This window comes from Macaca fascicularis, chromosome 5, assembly GCF_037993035.2.
Source record: "Macaca fascicularis isolate 582-1 chromosome 5, T2T-MFA8v1.1".
Lineage (NCBI taxonomy): Eukaryota > Metazoa > Chordata > Mammalia > Primates > Cercopithecidae > Macaca > Macaca fascicularis.
Window position 1 is genome coordinate 114185083 of NC_088379.1, and position 15704 is coordinate 114200786.

Here is a 15704-nt window from a genome sequence, read left to right on the forward strand (position 1 = left end):
AACTATTCTCTGTGATACTACAATGATGGATACATGTCATTACACATTTCAAAACCCATAGAATGTACACCAAGAGTGAAAGTTAATAGAAATTATGAACTTTGGGTGATACCGATATGTCAATGTAGGTTCACTGAGGTAACAAATGTACCTCTATAGTGCAGGACGTTGGGAGAAGCTATGCATGTGTGGGGGCAGAGGGCATGTAAGAACTTTCCATTCTGTTTTGCTGTGAACCTAAAACTGCTCCAAACAATAGGGTCTATGACCAGGCGCGGTGGCTCACATCTGTAATCCCAGCGCTTTGGGAGGCTGAGGTGGGCACAAGATCAGGATTTCGAGACCAACCTGGCCAACACGGTGAAACTCCGTCTCTACTAAAAATACAAAAAATTAGCTAGGCATGGTGGTGCAGGAGAGGCTGCCACTCAGGAGTCTGAGGCAGGAGAATCGCTTGAACCCAGGAGGCGGAAGTCGCAGTGAGCTGAGACTGTGCCACTGCGCTATAGCTTGGGCAACAGACCAAGACTCTGTCTCAAAAAAAAAAAAAATCCAGGGTCTATTTTTTTAAAAATCCCATAAGCATAGAAATGTTCTTAGGACATGGGGTCTTTTATCTCTCTAATGTGAGAAACATTGACTAGTGTGAGCTAAAACTGGACAGGTTCAAACTACTGGCTTATAGCATGCTTCTGAATGCCCGATGACCTCAGCAGCCTATACAACACGTCATCCCCTCGTACCTAGAGCACTGTTCTTCCCAAAGATGTTTCCTACTTAGAGTTAAGTTTTTATCCAAAGCATCGAAGGAATAGACAAAATCAAATAGAAACAGTTTCAATCACTTGCAGTGCTTAAAATATTTATAATCCTTGCTATAGCCAAAGGCAGCCAGGCTAATTATTTACCAAGCAAGTGGAAATGATGTCCTGGGGGAGAAGGCAGAACTGATACATCAGTTGGGAGAAAGGCTGGTAGTTAGTAGGAGTTCAGGGAGTCTCAAAAGCATCTTGGAGTGGCTCTATTTTAGCCTCACATAAGAACTGGACCATCATGCTACAAATGACACATTTGCTACTCAAAAGATCAAAGGGTGCTGGGAGGGCCTCTGTAGCTTGTCCTCAAGTTGATTTTCTGAGCATCTCTAATGAGCTGCAGTGAGAGAAATCTATGCTCTCTGGAGCTAGAAGGTCCCAAAATGGAAAGACTCTCTAAATTCCTGTAGAGAAATGTAATGGAGGTGAGAGATTACTGGGGCTCCACAAGGGCTTCGAATTTCTCAACTGAAAAGCTTTTTATTGGAAATGACAGTGATTTTATGAGTTTTGCTAATTAGAAGACCAATTAAGCCTTACTTTAGTTTTTTTCAAACAACACAGTAACATCTGGACTTCAAATTGGAACTCCCTCTCACTCCTCAAACATGACAGTTAATGGTTTAATTATATTCCAGAATTTTTCTATGTATATACATATGTACACGTTGGTATAGGCTACGTATTTAAATATCACATTACAATGCTGTTGCTCATTCCTAGCTCTGCTTGAAACATCCACTTAATGACAGAAGTTTAGAGATTTGATGCAAAGACCAACAGCCAGAACTTGGGTTGCCCAGTGAGCTACGGTCGAGTGTTTACGTTCCTGATTTCCACCTCACACCAGTAATGACAACATTTCCTAAACACCACCAGCTGTATTTTCCAAGTTTAAAAACTCTAACCTATGTGTACTTTGCAAGCCAGAAACCTAGAGGTCATCCACCCTCTCCCTCACCACTGTGTTTGATCCACAACGAAGTTCCGCCAATTTTATCTCCCTCTTTATTCATGTCTCTTCATGTTCATGATCACCATCATGGTCCAAGCTATCACATTCTCCCACTCTCCCATCTGATTGTGGCAGTAGCCTCCTCATGATCACACCCTCTTCTAAACCATTCTCCACAAAATAGCTAGAGAAATCTTTTTGAAAAACATAAATCTATGCGTATCACCAGTTATCAAGAACTTTGCCTGGCACAGATGACAAAATCCAAACTCCATGCCACCAAGTCCCTGTATGATATGACTCTGCCCCCCATCCAGTCTCAGCCACCCACTCTCATTTCTCAGGCTCTAGTCACTCTGGTTTTCCACTCCTGGAGTGCCCATGTTCACTCCTGGCTCAGATGTGTGGACCCTGTTGTTCTCTGCGACTGGAATATTTTTCCTCCACCCTCCCTACTTAGCCTAGTTAGCACCTATTCAGTTTTCAGATTTCAACTCAAACACCACTTTGTCAAGATAATTTTTGATGGTATGCCTGTGTGACTGTTTCATTAATGTCTCTCTTGCCCACTATACTGCAGGCTGCATGCAGGTGGTTCTGTTTTAGTACCTGGTTTCCCCAGAAACTAACAATGTGCCTACCATATGGCAGGAATTGGAATGTGAATTGCTCACAATTAAAGGACTAGTGCACATAAAGCTGTTGGACAGAGTCCTATCTGTGGAAATATGGACCATATCTTCTGGTTTAAAAAAAAAAAAAAAGCAGGAGTAGAAACTTTTTCTCAACTTCATAGACCATCCATACACCAAAGCCCAGTTTCAGGCTGTACTCTGTTCAGCTTGGCTTTGCCTGGATGGGCAGAAATGACATTACACATGTGGACAGAGGTACTGATTCTCCCTTTTCAAGATGGAAAGATGGCCAGGCGCGGTGGTTCATGCCTGTAATCCCAACACTGTGGAAGGCTGAGTTGGGCAGATCACTTGAGGTCAGGAGTTCAAGACCAGCCTGAGCAACATGGTGAAACCCCATGTCTACTAAAAATACAAAAATTAGCTGGGCGTGGTGGCACACACCTGTAATCCCAGCTATTTGGGAAGCTGAGGCAGGAGAATCACTTGCACCCAGGTGGTGGAGGTTTCGGTGAGCCAAGATCACGCCACTGCACTCCAGCCTAGGTGACAGAGCGAGGCTCTGTCTCAAAACAAATAAACAAAAAACGATGGAAAGATGACTTTTCAAAGGTTTATTTAAAAGAAAAAAAAAGTACTAGCGAATTGAGTTGGAGAAATGAACCAGTCATCAATAATTTTACTTTTCCATCCTTTGGCGCCCTCTATTGACAGTAAACTCAATTGCGGTAAAAATTATACCAACATCCCCTACAGCCAGGAAATCTATGAGGTGGGTATTTCTTCAAATAGATTCACGGTGAATTCAGTCTTTGGGAAAATCTGACTCCTCTTTCATCAAAAGCACGGGTTCGTGTGTCTAAATTGTGTGTGTGTGTGTGTGTGTGTGCGTGTGCGTGTGCGTGTGTGTGTGTGTATGTGTGTTGAGACAGGTCTCGCTCTATCTCCAGGCTGGAGTGCAGTGGCGCGATCTCGGCTCACTATAACCTCCACCTCCCAGGTTCAAGCGATTCTCCTGCCTCAACCTCCCGACTAGCTGGGACCTCAACTTTTTTGGGCACATTTTTAGGCATCTGTATCTGGGCAATGTTAGAACTCAGAGCAAAATTATGGTAAAATATCTTTGTCTCAACTCTCAGCAAGAATCATCTTTAGGCTGCCCGTATGGGAAATATACTCCACACGGAGCTGCCAGATTGTCTTTTGTTTTTCTCACCTGGACAAAATATTAGATCTATACTAGAAACAAGGACAAAGCAAATATTTAAATACAATATTTACTTTAATATTTTTACCAAATGATTTAGTCTCAAAATAAATAATGTTAGTCCTTTTCCAAACACATGAAAAATTGATAAATTTTAAGTAAAAAAGAATAGAAGAGGCTGGGTGCCGTGGCTCACTCTTGTAATCCCAGTACTTTGGGAGGCCAAAGCAGGTGGATCACTTGAAATCAAGGAGTTCGAGACCAGCCTGGGCCAACAGGTGAAAGCCCATCTCTACTAAAAATACGAAAATTAGCCAGGTGTGGTGGTAGGCACCTGTAATCCTAGCTACTTGGGAGGCTGAAACAAGAGAATTGCTTGAAGGTGGAGGTTGCAGTGGGCTGAGATGGCACCACTGCACTCCAGCCTGGGTTACAGAGCAAGACTCCGTCTCAAAAAAAAAAAAAAAAAAAAAAGGACAGAAGAATGGATGAATCAGACAGCACAGGTCAAGCACAATGCCCAGTCTATAGCAGCTTCTGGTAAATGCTAGTTCCAATGTCGCCTCCATCCTGGCTCTGCCACCAACTATTTGACCTTGAAAAGTCATTAAACTCTCTGGACCTCACTTTCTTCATCCGTAAAATGAAAGTGTAGAACTACGTGATCTCTGAGAGCCCTTCTCATCTGTAATTCTATATTTCTAAACCCATCCCCTATATCATTTGGTTTCCCACCACACCACAGTTTCCAGAAAGGAAAGCAGAAACTCTCCATTGATCCCTACACTGTCAATTATGTTCTACGATCATCAACTCTGTATAAAGACCTGAGGACACACAGATTAATATGTTACTGTCCCTGACCTCCGGAAGCTCATAGCTAAATGGTATAATTCACTATAACACATATAGGAAGAGCTATGTTTGAGCTATGAACAAATGCTGTGGTAACACATTGGACAGTACTATCACAGAGTTCATAAAATGATTTTTTTAATTTAGCAAATTCAGTGAAAAATCAGTTGAGCTGTGTGCTTGGCATTACCCCAACAATGTAAGTAATAAGTTGGATTTTTCTCTTTTTGAACCTATGCTCTAGGTTTCACTTGAGTATAGCCTAAATATCTAAGAAGAAATGCAAATGGTGTTAAAACTCATCCCTCCTTTTCTGAAGCATGGCTTAGCTGTAGAAGTTGTGTCTTGATCTGCTTACTATGGACTCTCCTGAGAACAGCAAATCTTCTTGCCAACATTTGCCATGCAGATACCAGACTGTGAGCTGAAAGTTTGTACAAAGGAATTTCCAGTGGAGGCAAAGCCATCAGATCCCCTGCAGGCATAGTCAGCAGTATCTCTTTCAACTCACCCGGTCTCAGTGCTGCCCATGGTCCACAAAATAATTCATTTCCACCTCAGCTGCTGAGACCTAAAATTCCCCTATTCTACTTCAACTCTTTGCAAATTGGAACTCATGCTGGTTCCATTTGCTAATGGTGACCATGGCCAGTCTCCAAATTTCTGTGTTGACGGACAAAGCCATAAATATAAATTTTACCAAACCTTGGAGCTGTTCAGTGTTTTAGGACTCTGAAGCATTTATTTCTGCCCCACATAGAAGCTATTCTCTGCTATGAAATAGGAAGAATTATTTAAAGAAAGCATTTGATGACCTAGTTGGTAAAAACAGAAATGATTAAAACTTAGGCAAATAATCCACATATTGCTATTACCTTAATGATTAAAACATGCAGCTCATTAATTTAATCTGACAGTGGGCCCTTTTGTGGGTAGACAACTCATATGTAACATCTTACTGCAGCTGAAGAGACTTGTCCCATGCCAAGCCTGGCTCCCCATTTCTTTTATTACTGAGAAGGCACTGGTACAATCCAAAATGATTAAAGCAATAGAGATTGAATTGCAGACAAAGAACATCAGACTGGATCAGGAATGGGAAAACAAAACTCCAAACAAGAATGAGATGCAAGGGACTAATGATCAAAACATTCAAGTTTCCTTTAAAAAAAAAAAAAAACTGGAATATTCAACTTTCTACTTTATGACACCTCAGAAAAAAAGTTTACATAATCTATTAATACAGTAATGCTTTTTATCTGGGAGGAGTTCTTCCAGGGTCCCTAAAAGAGAACCCTTAATATTTTATATATAGAGAAAGAGACAGAGACAGAGAGAGAGAGTACAAAATATGTCAGAGGTGTAAGAAAACTAATGAAGCAAAGTTCCTGGATCCAGTCCTCCTTGTCCATAACTACTCCTTGTATGAAACTGGAAAAACCCTTGAACTTCATTATTGGTAATGATTATTAGTGGAATGGCATCTAACCCATTTAATCATGAATCACAAGAGACCAGCAAAATTTACATGACACAAAAATTACAGAAAAATAAGAGAAGAAATCTTCAAGATTTACTGCCTCCATATACCTAACCCATGAAAAAGGAAATTTTCTCATTATAATTATTTCTTTGCACAAAACAAAAGCAAATAATTCAAACCTCCTTGTGATTCAAAAAGCAAAGATTATTTTCTATTGCTAATAGTCAACATTTTAAATACCCATCTTAGGCCAGGTGTGGTGGCTCACGCCTGTAATCCCAGCACTTTGGGAGGCCAAGGCAGATGGATCACTTGAGGACAGGAGTTTGACACCAGCCTGGGCAACATGGTGAAAACTTGTCTCTACTAAAAATACAAAAATTAGCCGGTCACAGTAGTGCATGTCTGTAGTCCCAGCTACTCTGGAGGCTGAGGCAGGAGAATGGCTTGAACCAGGCATGTAGAGGTTGCAGTGAGCCAAGATTGTGCCACTGTACTCCAGCCTGGGTGACAGAGCGAGACTGTCTCGAAAAAAAAAAAAAAAACTATCTTAAATCACTTCACAGTCATCCAAGTTGAACCTTATTCTTTTTCTTCTTAAGATTGAGCTAATCTACTATTAATGGAAACTGTACCCTTAAGTGACATTAGGTTTGCCTACCAAGGAGATTCAGGCCCTCTCTGTTCTGCATCTTCTTTCACATCCTACCCATTCCCAGGAAGCCTTCTTGATCTAACTTATGCTACGGAAGATCAGACGAGTGAGGGGCACAATTCTTGGTCCACGTTTTCTTGCTTCTTTAAAACAAAAGTGGTTCCTGTTGAGATAGATCATATTTTAACTGAATGGGAAATTTACTTCTGGAATTTCACTTTAGCCAGTTTTTCTCCATAGAAAGATGATCAAGGCAAATGCTATATGAATATTCTCCTCTTTACTATAGGTGGGTTCTTCTTAAGTCAAAACAAATTTATGGCCAGGTACGGGGGCTCACACCTGTAATCCCAACACTTTGGGAGGCCAAGGAGGGTGGGTCACTTGAGGTCAGGAGTTCAAGACCAGCCCGGCCAATATGGCAAAACCCCGTCTCTAATAAAAATACAAAAATTAGCCGGGTGTGTGTGGTGCATGCCTGTAATTCCAGCTACTCGGGAGGCTGAGGCAGGAGAATTGCTTGAGCCCGGGAGGAGGAGGTTGCAGTGAGCCAAGACTGCACCACTGCACTCCAGCCTGGGTGACAAAGTCTGGGTGACTTCATCTTAAGAAAAAAACAAAACAAAATAAAACAAATTTATCTTTCATAATAAAATAGTCCAAGGGTCCAGGTGAGGTGGCTGACGCCTATAATCCCAGCACTTTGGGAGGCCAAGGCTGTTGGATCACCTGAGGTCAGGAGTTTGAGACCAGCCTGACCAACATGGTGAAACTCTGTCGCTACTAAAAATACAAAAAATTAGCCGGCGTGGTGGCAGCCACTGTAATCTCAGCTACTCAGGAGGCTGGGGCAGCAGAATCACTTGAACCGGGAGGCAGAGGTTGCAGTGTGCCAAGATCGCGCCATTGTACTCCAGCCTGGGTGATAAAAGCAAGACTCCGTCTCAAAAAAAAAAAAAAAAAAAAAAAAGTCAAAGGAAAACTCTTAAGTGGACTGTGTCTTAAGAAACCCACTATGCCCATGTGTTGACAGGAGAGCTGTGTTGCCTAGTAAGACAAAGTAACTAAATGGTGATGCTACAATTATTAGTTTTTTATTTGTATAGATGGGGCCTATTTCTAGTTAATACTTCCTCTGGCTTGGGAGAGTCAGTGATAGGATATTGAAGCCTATGTGTAATGTTTAAGGCAAAATGTTGATATTTTAGATGAATTCTTTCATTTAAATTCCTCCTCGTGACCTACTGGTTTTGCAATGCATGTATCATGCTTCAGTATTAGAAACTTTAGTTTGGGGCTAACAGAAATAGTTCAGCTAATGAAAATAATGATTTTTTCATGCTGTACTACATAGTAATTTAAAGCATTTCAATTAAACAAACTGTCTCATTAGAGCTCCTTGATAATGCAGTTCCATTTGCTTTGATATGGTCAGAAATCCCAAGGATGCTTTTGGGATACACTCTAACTCTCATATGAACTTGCTTAAAAAGGTTACCACATACCAGACATTTTAGAGTACTCAAATGACCTACTTTAAAAACGTTTGAAGCCATTTTATGGTGTGGACTCTGAACAAATTACCCTTATTTAATAAGTAGCTTTCAGTTTGTGTTCCAAAAGTCATCTGAATTCTACCAATGAGGTTTGTTTTTCAAAGCTCCATTTTTCTCATATTATAAAATTAGAAAGCACATTCATTCATAAAATTCTCATTCTGGGCCAGCCACAGTGGCTTAAGCCTGTAATCCTAGCAATTTGGGATGCCGAGGTGGGCAGATCACCTGAGGTCAGGAGTTCGAGATTAGCCTGGCCAACATGGAGAAACCCCACCTCTACTAAAAATACAAAAACTAGCTGGGTGTGGTGGTGCGTGCCTGTAATCCCAGCTACTCAGGAGACTGAGGCAGGAGAATCGCTTGAATCTGGGAGGCGGAGGTTGAAGTGAGCTGAGATCACACCACTGCACTCCAGCTTGGGTAACAGACAGAGACTCTGTCTCGGGCGGGGGGGTGGAAACCTCATTCTGTTACTACTTTTTTTCACAGAATAATCTTATGATGAATATTATAATTTTAAAATTCACTATTTTGCAACATATTCCCTATCATTTTTTTCTTAAAAGAGTCTAGACTCACTTGCTCATTTCTCTGGAAAAAAAACCTAAGTACATAAATAAAATTGGCCGAGCACAGTGGCTCATGCCTGTAATCCCAGCACTTTGGGAGGACGAGGTGGGCAAATCACCTGAGGTCAGGAGTTCAAGACCAGCCTGGCCAACATAGTGAAACCCCATCTCTACTAAAAATACAAAAAATAGCCAATTATGGTGGCATACGCCAGTAATCCCAGCTACTTGGGAGGTTGAGGCAGAAGAATTGCTTGAACTCAGGAGACAGAGGTTGCAGTGAGCTGAGATAGGGCCATTGCACTCCAGCCTGGGTGACAGGAGCAAGACTCCATCTCAATAAATAAATAAACAAAATTGGTGAAAGGCTCATTGAGATAATCTGAGGATAAATTATATATCGTTCCTTTACCTTGAATATTTAAATGCCTTCACATAAGCTAAAGGTTCAAAAAGATAAATTCTATTAATTTTACTATAGTTGAAAACAGATGCTGAACTCAGTGGCTCACTCTGTAATCCCAGCACTTTGAGAGGCCAAGGCAGGGAGATCACCTGAGGTCAGGAGTTTGAGATCAGCCTGGCCAACATGGTGAAACCCCATCTCTACTAAAAATACAAAAATTAGCCAGTTGTGGTGGTCAGTGCCTGTAATCCCAGCTACTCAGGAGGCTGAGGCAGGAGAATGGCTTGAACCAGGGAAGCAGAGGTTGCAGTGAGCTGAGATTGCACCACTGCACTCCAGCCTGGGTGACAGAGCAAGACTTCATCTCAAAAATAAAAAAGAAAACAGATTTAAAAAATAAATTTCTCATATGCCTAACATAAGAAGTGAGGCACTTGAAAATTTATGTTACCAAATAGTCTCTTGAATTTAAATATCTGTTAATTTAACTTAAATATCAGACAAACCAGTTGTTGAACATGATAAAATAGCACAATGAACAGCTGACGGGATACCAGCTAGTTATTTTTTGGCTATTGTATGCTATAGCAATAAGAACATCAATTTTGATATCTCAATTCAAATCCAATTGAACTTGCAAAAATGAGAGCTTTATGCATTTAGGCCTGCTAATAACAACACCATCTTTTACCTTGATTGCAAAAACCATTTTTTTATTAGTTAGGGTAAGTAATGCTGGCTGCTATAACAAATCCTAAGGTCTAAAATGGCTTAACACAATAGAAGTTTATTTCTCTCTCTGACACAATGTCCAATGTGGTCATTCCATCTTATGACTTCAAAATAACTGGGGTCTCAGACTCTTCTGTTGGATCTTATAGCCAGGGGATGGACATCAGAGAGTGTATGAAGAACATTACAAGAGTCTTTTGGGTTTGTTGGGGGTTAGGGGAAGAATGGTAACTGGGCTCAGAAGTATTGTACATCACTTCTACCCACATTCCAGTGTCCAGAATTCAGTTACATGGTCACAACTAAGTACAATGGAGGCTGGGAAATGTAGTCTGTCTACCCAGGGAGTAAGAAAACGGGTTTTGGTGGACACATAGCAATCTTTCCACAAAAATCTCTATAGCCTCAGCAGGGACTTGAACAAAGAATATAATCTCACAGTTGTTCTTATAACTAGAGATATTGTCATCTGGTTTTTAGGTGGAATAATAAATGTAAAGTCTATAAAATAATGGTACTATTCTAACTAAAAGGTATTTAGAAATCAGTAACCATCTATGTCACGTGTTTAATCATCTGTGTCTCAGGTGCCTCTTCAAGGCACATAGATTCAGTTTTTCCCATCCAATTATCCGAATCTCTGAAAGCGCTTTTCTTTTCCACTCACTTGGCTATCAAAAATGGCAGACACAGTAACTTTAACTTAACTTTAATCCTGAAAGCTTGAGTGAATCATATTAAACATAACCCATTTTTTTTTTGTTCTTTTCTTCCTGGCCTGTGTGACTCAAACCAGTGTTTTCAAAGGCGTACTGACTGCATGAACCAATTTGAAGCTGAAGCTATGAGTTTTTGTTTTGTTTGTTTTTTTTTCAGCTATGAATTTTTGAACACTTAAACCCAGACAATGCCTCAACAGAACCTCCAATAGTCTCTGGATTGATATTTCATTCAGTTTAAGTTTCTGGCAGAGGTTTGATTTTATGAACCATTGTTAATTACCAAGCTTTCCAAATGTCCTACAAGGAACTCTAATGCAAAAGACTATCCATCCATTGTGTAATTGGTCTCCGAAGTAGAAATTCAGCATAAAATTGAGGCAAGTACCCAGAAAACTCAGGCAAAATCTCACAGCTTGACTTGTATCTTCTTTTAAATATCACAACCCTAGAGCAAAACAGCAAATAATTGATAGGCGATGTAGAGAAGAGTAACTGATAGGATTGAAACCCTGCAGGGACTGACCTAGAAAGAGAGATAAAAGGAACTGAGAGAGCCTGGTTGCTCCACTTCATGCAATCCTGGGAGGTAGATGTTTCAGAGATCTGGCTCTGTCTAATCCCTCAGTGACTTCAAACATTTCTATTTTAATGGCTCTTCCTCTTTCGAATGGGGATAATATAAAATGGGTTAAATTTCCTCTCTGGGCTGAAGGTGACGTTCACAAGGCATCTATCCAGCCCCTTTCCTGTTTGGAAGGCAACCTTCCACTGAGGCCTTCCTGAGAGACTCCTCTGAGACCTGTTTCAGGCAGTCTTCAGTTGACATCCTGCCTGCATTTCCACAAACCCAAATGAAAGTTACTTAACCTCACTGGCCTCAGTTTCTCTTCTGCAAACTGGGAGTTAAAAATACCCACCTCTGCGCTACTGCACTCCAGCCTGGGCGACAGAGCCAGACTCTGTCTCAAAAAAAAAAAAAAAAAAAAAAAAATCCACCTCCCAGGTTTGGATGAGGGTTAAATAAATTGTTTAAAGTCACTTCACAGAGGGCTGTACAAATAAAAAGAGCTCAACCAGCTACTGTTATCTTAAAAAAGAAAGGTTAAACCAGCTCCCAATGACTTTCTGCATTATCTAACAATCCTTCGAGTTGGTAAAATGTTATTTGAAGCCCAAAACTCTCTGTATTTAATTTTATCCTAATTCAATCTATTTTGGCTATATTTTAGAGACTCACATAATGTCTTCTATGTGGTTATATATGGTTTCCATTATTTGTTCCTGAAAACTCTGAAGACTCAAAAACATGGTAATGTTGAAACATATGGTGCCACCCATACCTGAATTCCTCTGCACAGGTGCTCAGTGGGGACTGACGGTGAGGTAGTGCTTGACTTGCTACAGCAGGGATGGCAAGTATGTGGCAGTTGCAATACCCAGCTCACCTCCAAAACATATGTCTATGTCTACTAATAAACATCTACATCAGTGAATAGGTCACCAAACTTTCCCATAGAGTCTATATTTTTCCACAAAATCCTTTTCAAAAATACTTTGGACAGTCTCTGCTGATCCATCAGCCACTACTAATCTATTTCCATTGCTGGGCTATAGCATAAAGGGAAGCAAATTTAAAACGGGAAGCAAACCTTGAAGAAGAACAAATTGATTTTAACTATTTGTTTTGGTTTTCTGTGTCTAGAAACTGAAAAAAAAAATGACTAAAGTCAGTTCTTGATTGTCTGTGATATTGGAGAGTGTGGTTTAGCATGAATGAATCAAATTAATAAACCTATGTTAGAAATGGGACTTAAAAGAACTGTCTAAATATAAAAATCATAGCACTACAAAGAGCGTACATTTCATTTAAAAATAAAATGGAAAAAAAATCAATGGTAGGCAACCACAGACACACCTCCTCTTTTGTCAGAGCTGTTATTAACAAGTAACTAAGTCTGCAGATTTTATTTTCACCTTCTCTGTCCTTCACTACATGTTGACTGGTAGATGGGTTCATGGGATCTGCAGTGGGCAAGACACAAAAATGTAGAGACAACTGAGCTGGAAAGCCACAGACATGTTGATCAGCTCTTGAATAATAAATATCTGCAAGATTATAAAACTGTTGGTGATTTACATATGAAAACAGTCTCAGTGCTAGGGAGAGAGAAAAGTTTAAGTAGCAGCATGAGAAGCTTACAGGAAAAGGCTAAAAATATTTCAAAGGAAAACCTGTGAATTAGAAAAAATATATATTTCCATAAGCAATTTTGGTTATCTCCTGGGTAAAAGGCAAGATCATCTCTGTCTATGCTTGGTAAAGATGCTATGTATTTGGCCACTACCATTTGAGAGAAGCAGAAGAGCGCAGCAGTGTTCAGACTCTAGAGCCAGACTGTCTGGGTTCAATCCCAGTTCTGGAACTTTTCAGCTTTGTGAGCCTGGGTAAGCTGTATGACTTCTCTGTGCCTTGGTTGTCTTCTCCATAAAGTTAGGATGATAATAGAGCCCACCTCATAACATTCTGACAAGGGCTAAATGAGTTTTATGTATCTAACATCTAGACTAGTTCTTGATACATACTAGGTTTTCTCCTTGGATATTTGTTGTTATTTGCTACAACTTGGTAAAGATCAGACCTCAAAGGAATAATAGCTCCTTTTAAAAATAGTAGATAGGCCAAGCATGGTGGCTCATGCCTCTAATCCCAGCATTCTTGAAGGCTGAGGTGGGTGGATTGCTTGAGCTCAGGAGTTCAAGACCATCTTGGGCAACATGGAGACACCACGTCTCTACAAAGATACAAAAATTAGCCAGGTGTGGTGGTGTATGCCTGTAGTCCCAACTACTTAGGAGGCTGAGGTGGAGGTTGCAGTGAGCCGTGATCATGCCACTGCACTCCAGCCTGGGTGACAGAGCCAGACCCTGTCTCCAAAAAACATAAATAAATAAATAAATAAAAATATAATGTAAAGTCCTTAAAATGGCTATCAGGTGCCCATCAATCCATGAGTGGATAAAGAAAATGTGGTATATAAATAAGATGGAATACTACTCAGCCATAAAAAGGAATGAGTTAATGGCATTCATAGCAACCTGGATGGGATTGGAAACTATTATTCTAAGTGAAGTAACTCAGGAATAAAATCAAACATCATATGTTCTCACTCATAAGTGGGAGCTAAGCTATGAGGATGCAAAGGCATAAGAATGATGCAATGGACTTTGGGGACTTTCAGGGAAAGGGTGGGAAGTGGGGTAAGGGATAAAAGGCTACAAATTGGGTTCAGTGTTTACTGCTCAGGTGATGGGTGCACCAAAATCTCATAAATCACCACTAAAGAATTTACTCATGTAACTGAATATCAGCTGTTCCCTTAAAAACCTATGGAAAAAAAATGGCCTATTAGGGAAATAAAACAGTAGGATGTATTATTGAGTTTTGTTATCATGTGGTTTTTTAAAATACTTTTTTGAAAGTGTATTGGTTATTTATTGTTGCTGTAACATATTTCCATAATATTGGTTCATGCAGTACCATAAATCCAGTGGCTTAAACAACACAAATATATTCTCTTCCAGTACTGGAGATGAGAAGTCTAAAGTGGGTCTCACTGGGCTAATACCAAGGTGTTGGCAGGGCACTTCCTTTCTGGGACCTTTCAGGGAAAATCCATTTTCTTGCCTTTCTGGCTTCTAGAGGTTGCCCACATTCCTTTGCTACTACTGCCATGCCATTGTCAAAGCCAGCAACAGCCAGTCAAGATTTCTTACATCACTCTGATGCCAAATCTTCTACCTCCTTCTCTCACATGTCAAGACCCCTGTGATTGGCCGGGCGCAGTGGCTCACGCCTGTAATGCCAGCACTTTGGGAGGCCCAGGTGGGTGGATCACGAGGTCAGGAGATTGAGACCATCCTGACTAACCCAGTGAAACCCCGTCTCTACAAAAGATATAAACAATTAGCTGGGTGTGGTGGTGGGCACCTATAGTCCCAGCTACTCGGGAGGCTGAGGCAGGAGAATGGCATGAACCTGGGAGGAAGAGTTTGCAGTGAGCCGAGATCATGCCACTGCACTCTATCTAGTCTGGGGGACAAAGCGAGACTCTGTCTCAAAAAAAAAAAAAAAAAAAGGCCCCTGTGATTTCACTGGACCCACCCGATAATCCAGGATAGTCTCCCTATTTTAAAATCAGCTGATTAGCAAACTTAATTCATCTGCAACCCTAATTCCTCTTTGCCATGTAATGAAACATATTCACAGGTTCCAGGGATTAGGGTATAGACATTTTGGGGGGCCACTGTTTGGCCTGCTGCAGAGCGGAATAACATCTATCTTAGAAACTGGAATGATTAATATACTCTGCACGGTAAAGTGAGAAGAGTTTTGGAGTAAGCAAACAAGAGGTCTGAGTTCAAGCCTGTGTTTGGTTATTAGCTAGTTTTATGATCTCAAGAAATTTTAAGTCACTTTATTTCTTTGGACTTCTATGCAATAAGAGTTGATGTTATATGACCTATGACTCTTGTCAAATTAAAAATAAAGGGCTAAAGTCACTGGATTATACAACAAAGCATCAAGATATTCTTCTACAGAGGACAGTTCTAAATTTAGTTTTCAAATGAGTCTGCCTTTTCCTGCCCTACTTGGTTCTGAAATTTCCCCCTTTCACAATGTAAAAACCATGCATTCCCCCTTTCACAGTGTAAAAACCATACAATACCAAACCATGGGTATTGGGAGAGGTGCAGTTTTTGGGGTTTTGTTGTTGTTGTTGTTGTTGTTGTTGGGTTTTTTGTTGTTGTTGTTAGATAGAGTCTCGCTCTGTTGTCCAGGCTGGCATGCAATGGCACCATCTTGGCTCACTGCAACCTCCGCCTCCTGGGTTTAAGTGACTTGCCTGCCTCAGCCTCCTGAGTAGCTGGGATAACAGGCGCATGCCACCACAGCCAGCTAACTTTTGTATTTTCAGTAGAGATGGTGTTTCACCATGTTGGTCAGGCTGGTCCTGAACTCCTGACCTCATGATCCTCCCACCTCAGCCTCCCAAAGTGCTGGGATTACAGGAGTGAGTCACCGCGCCCAGCTGTGGTGCAGTATTTTTGAG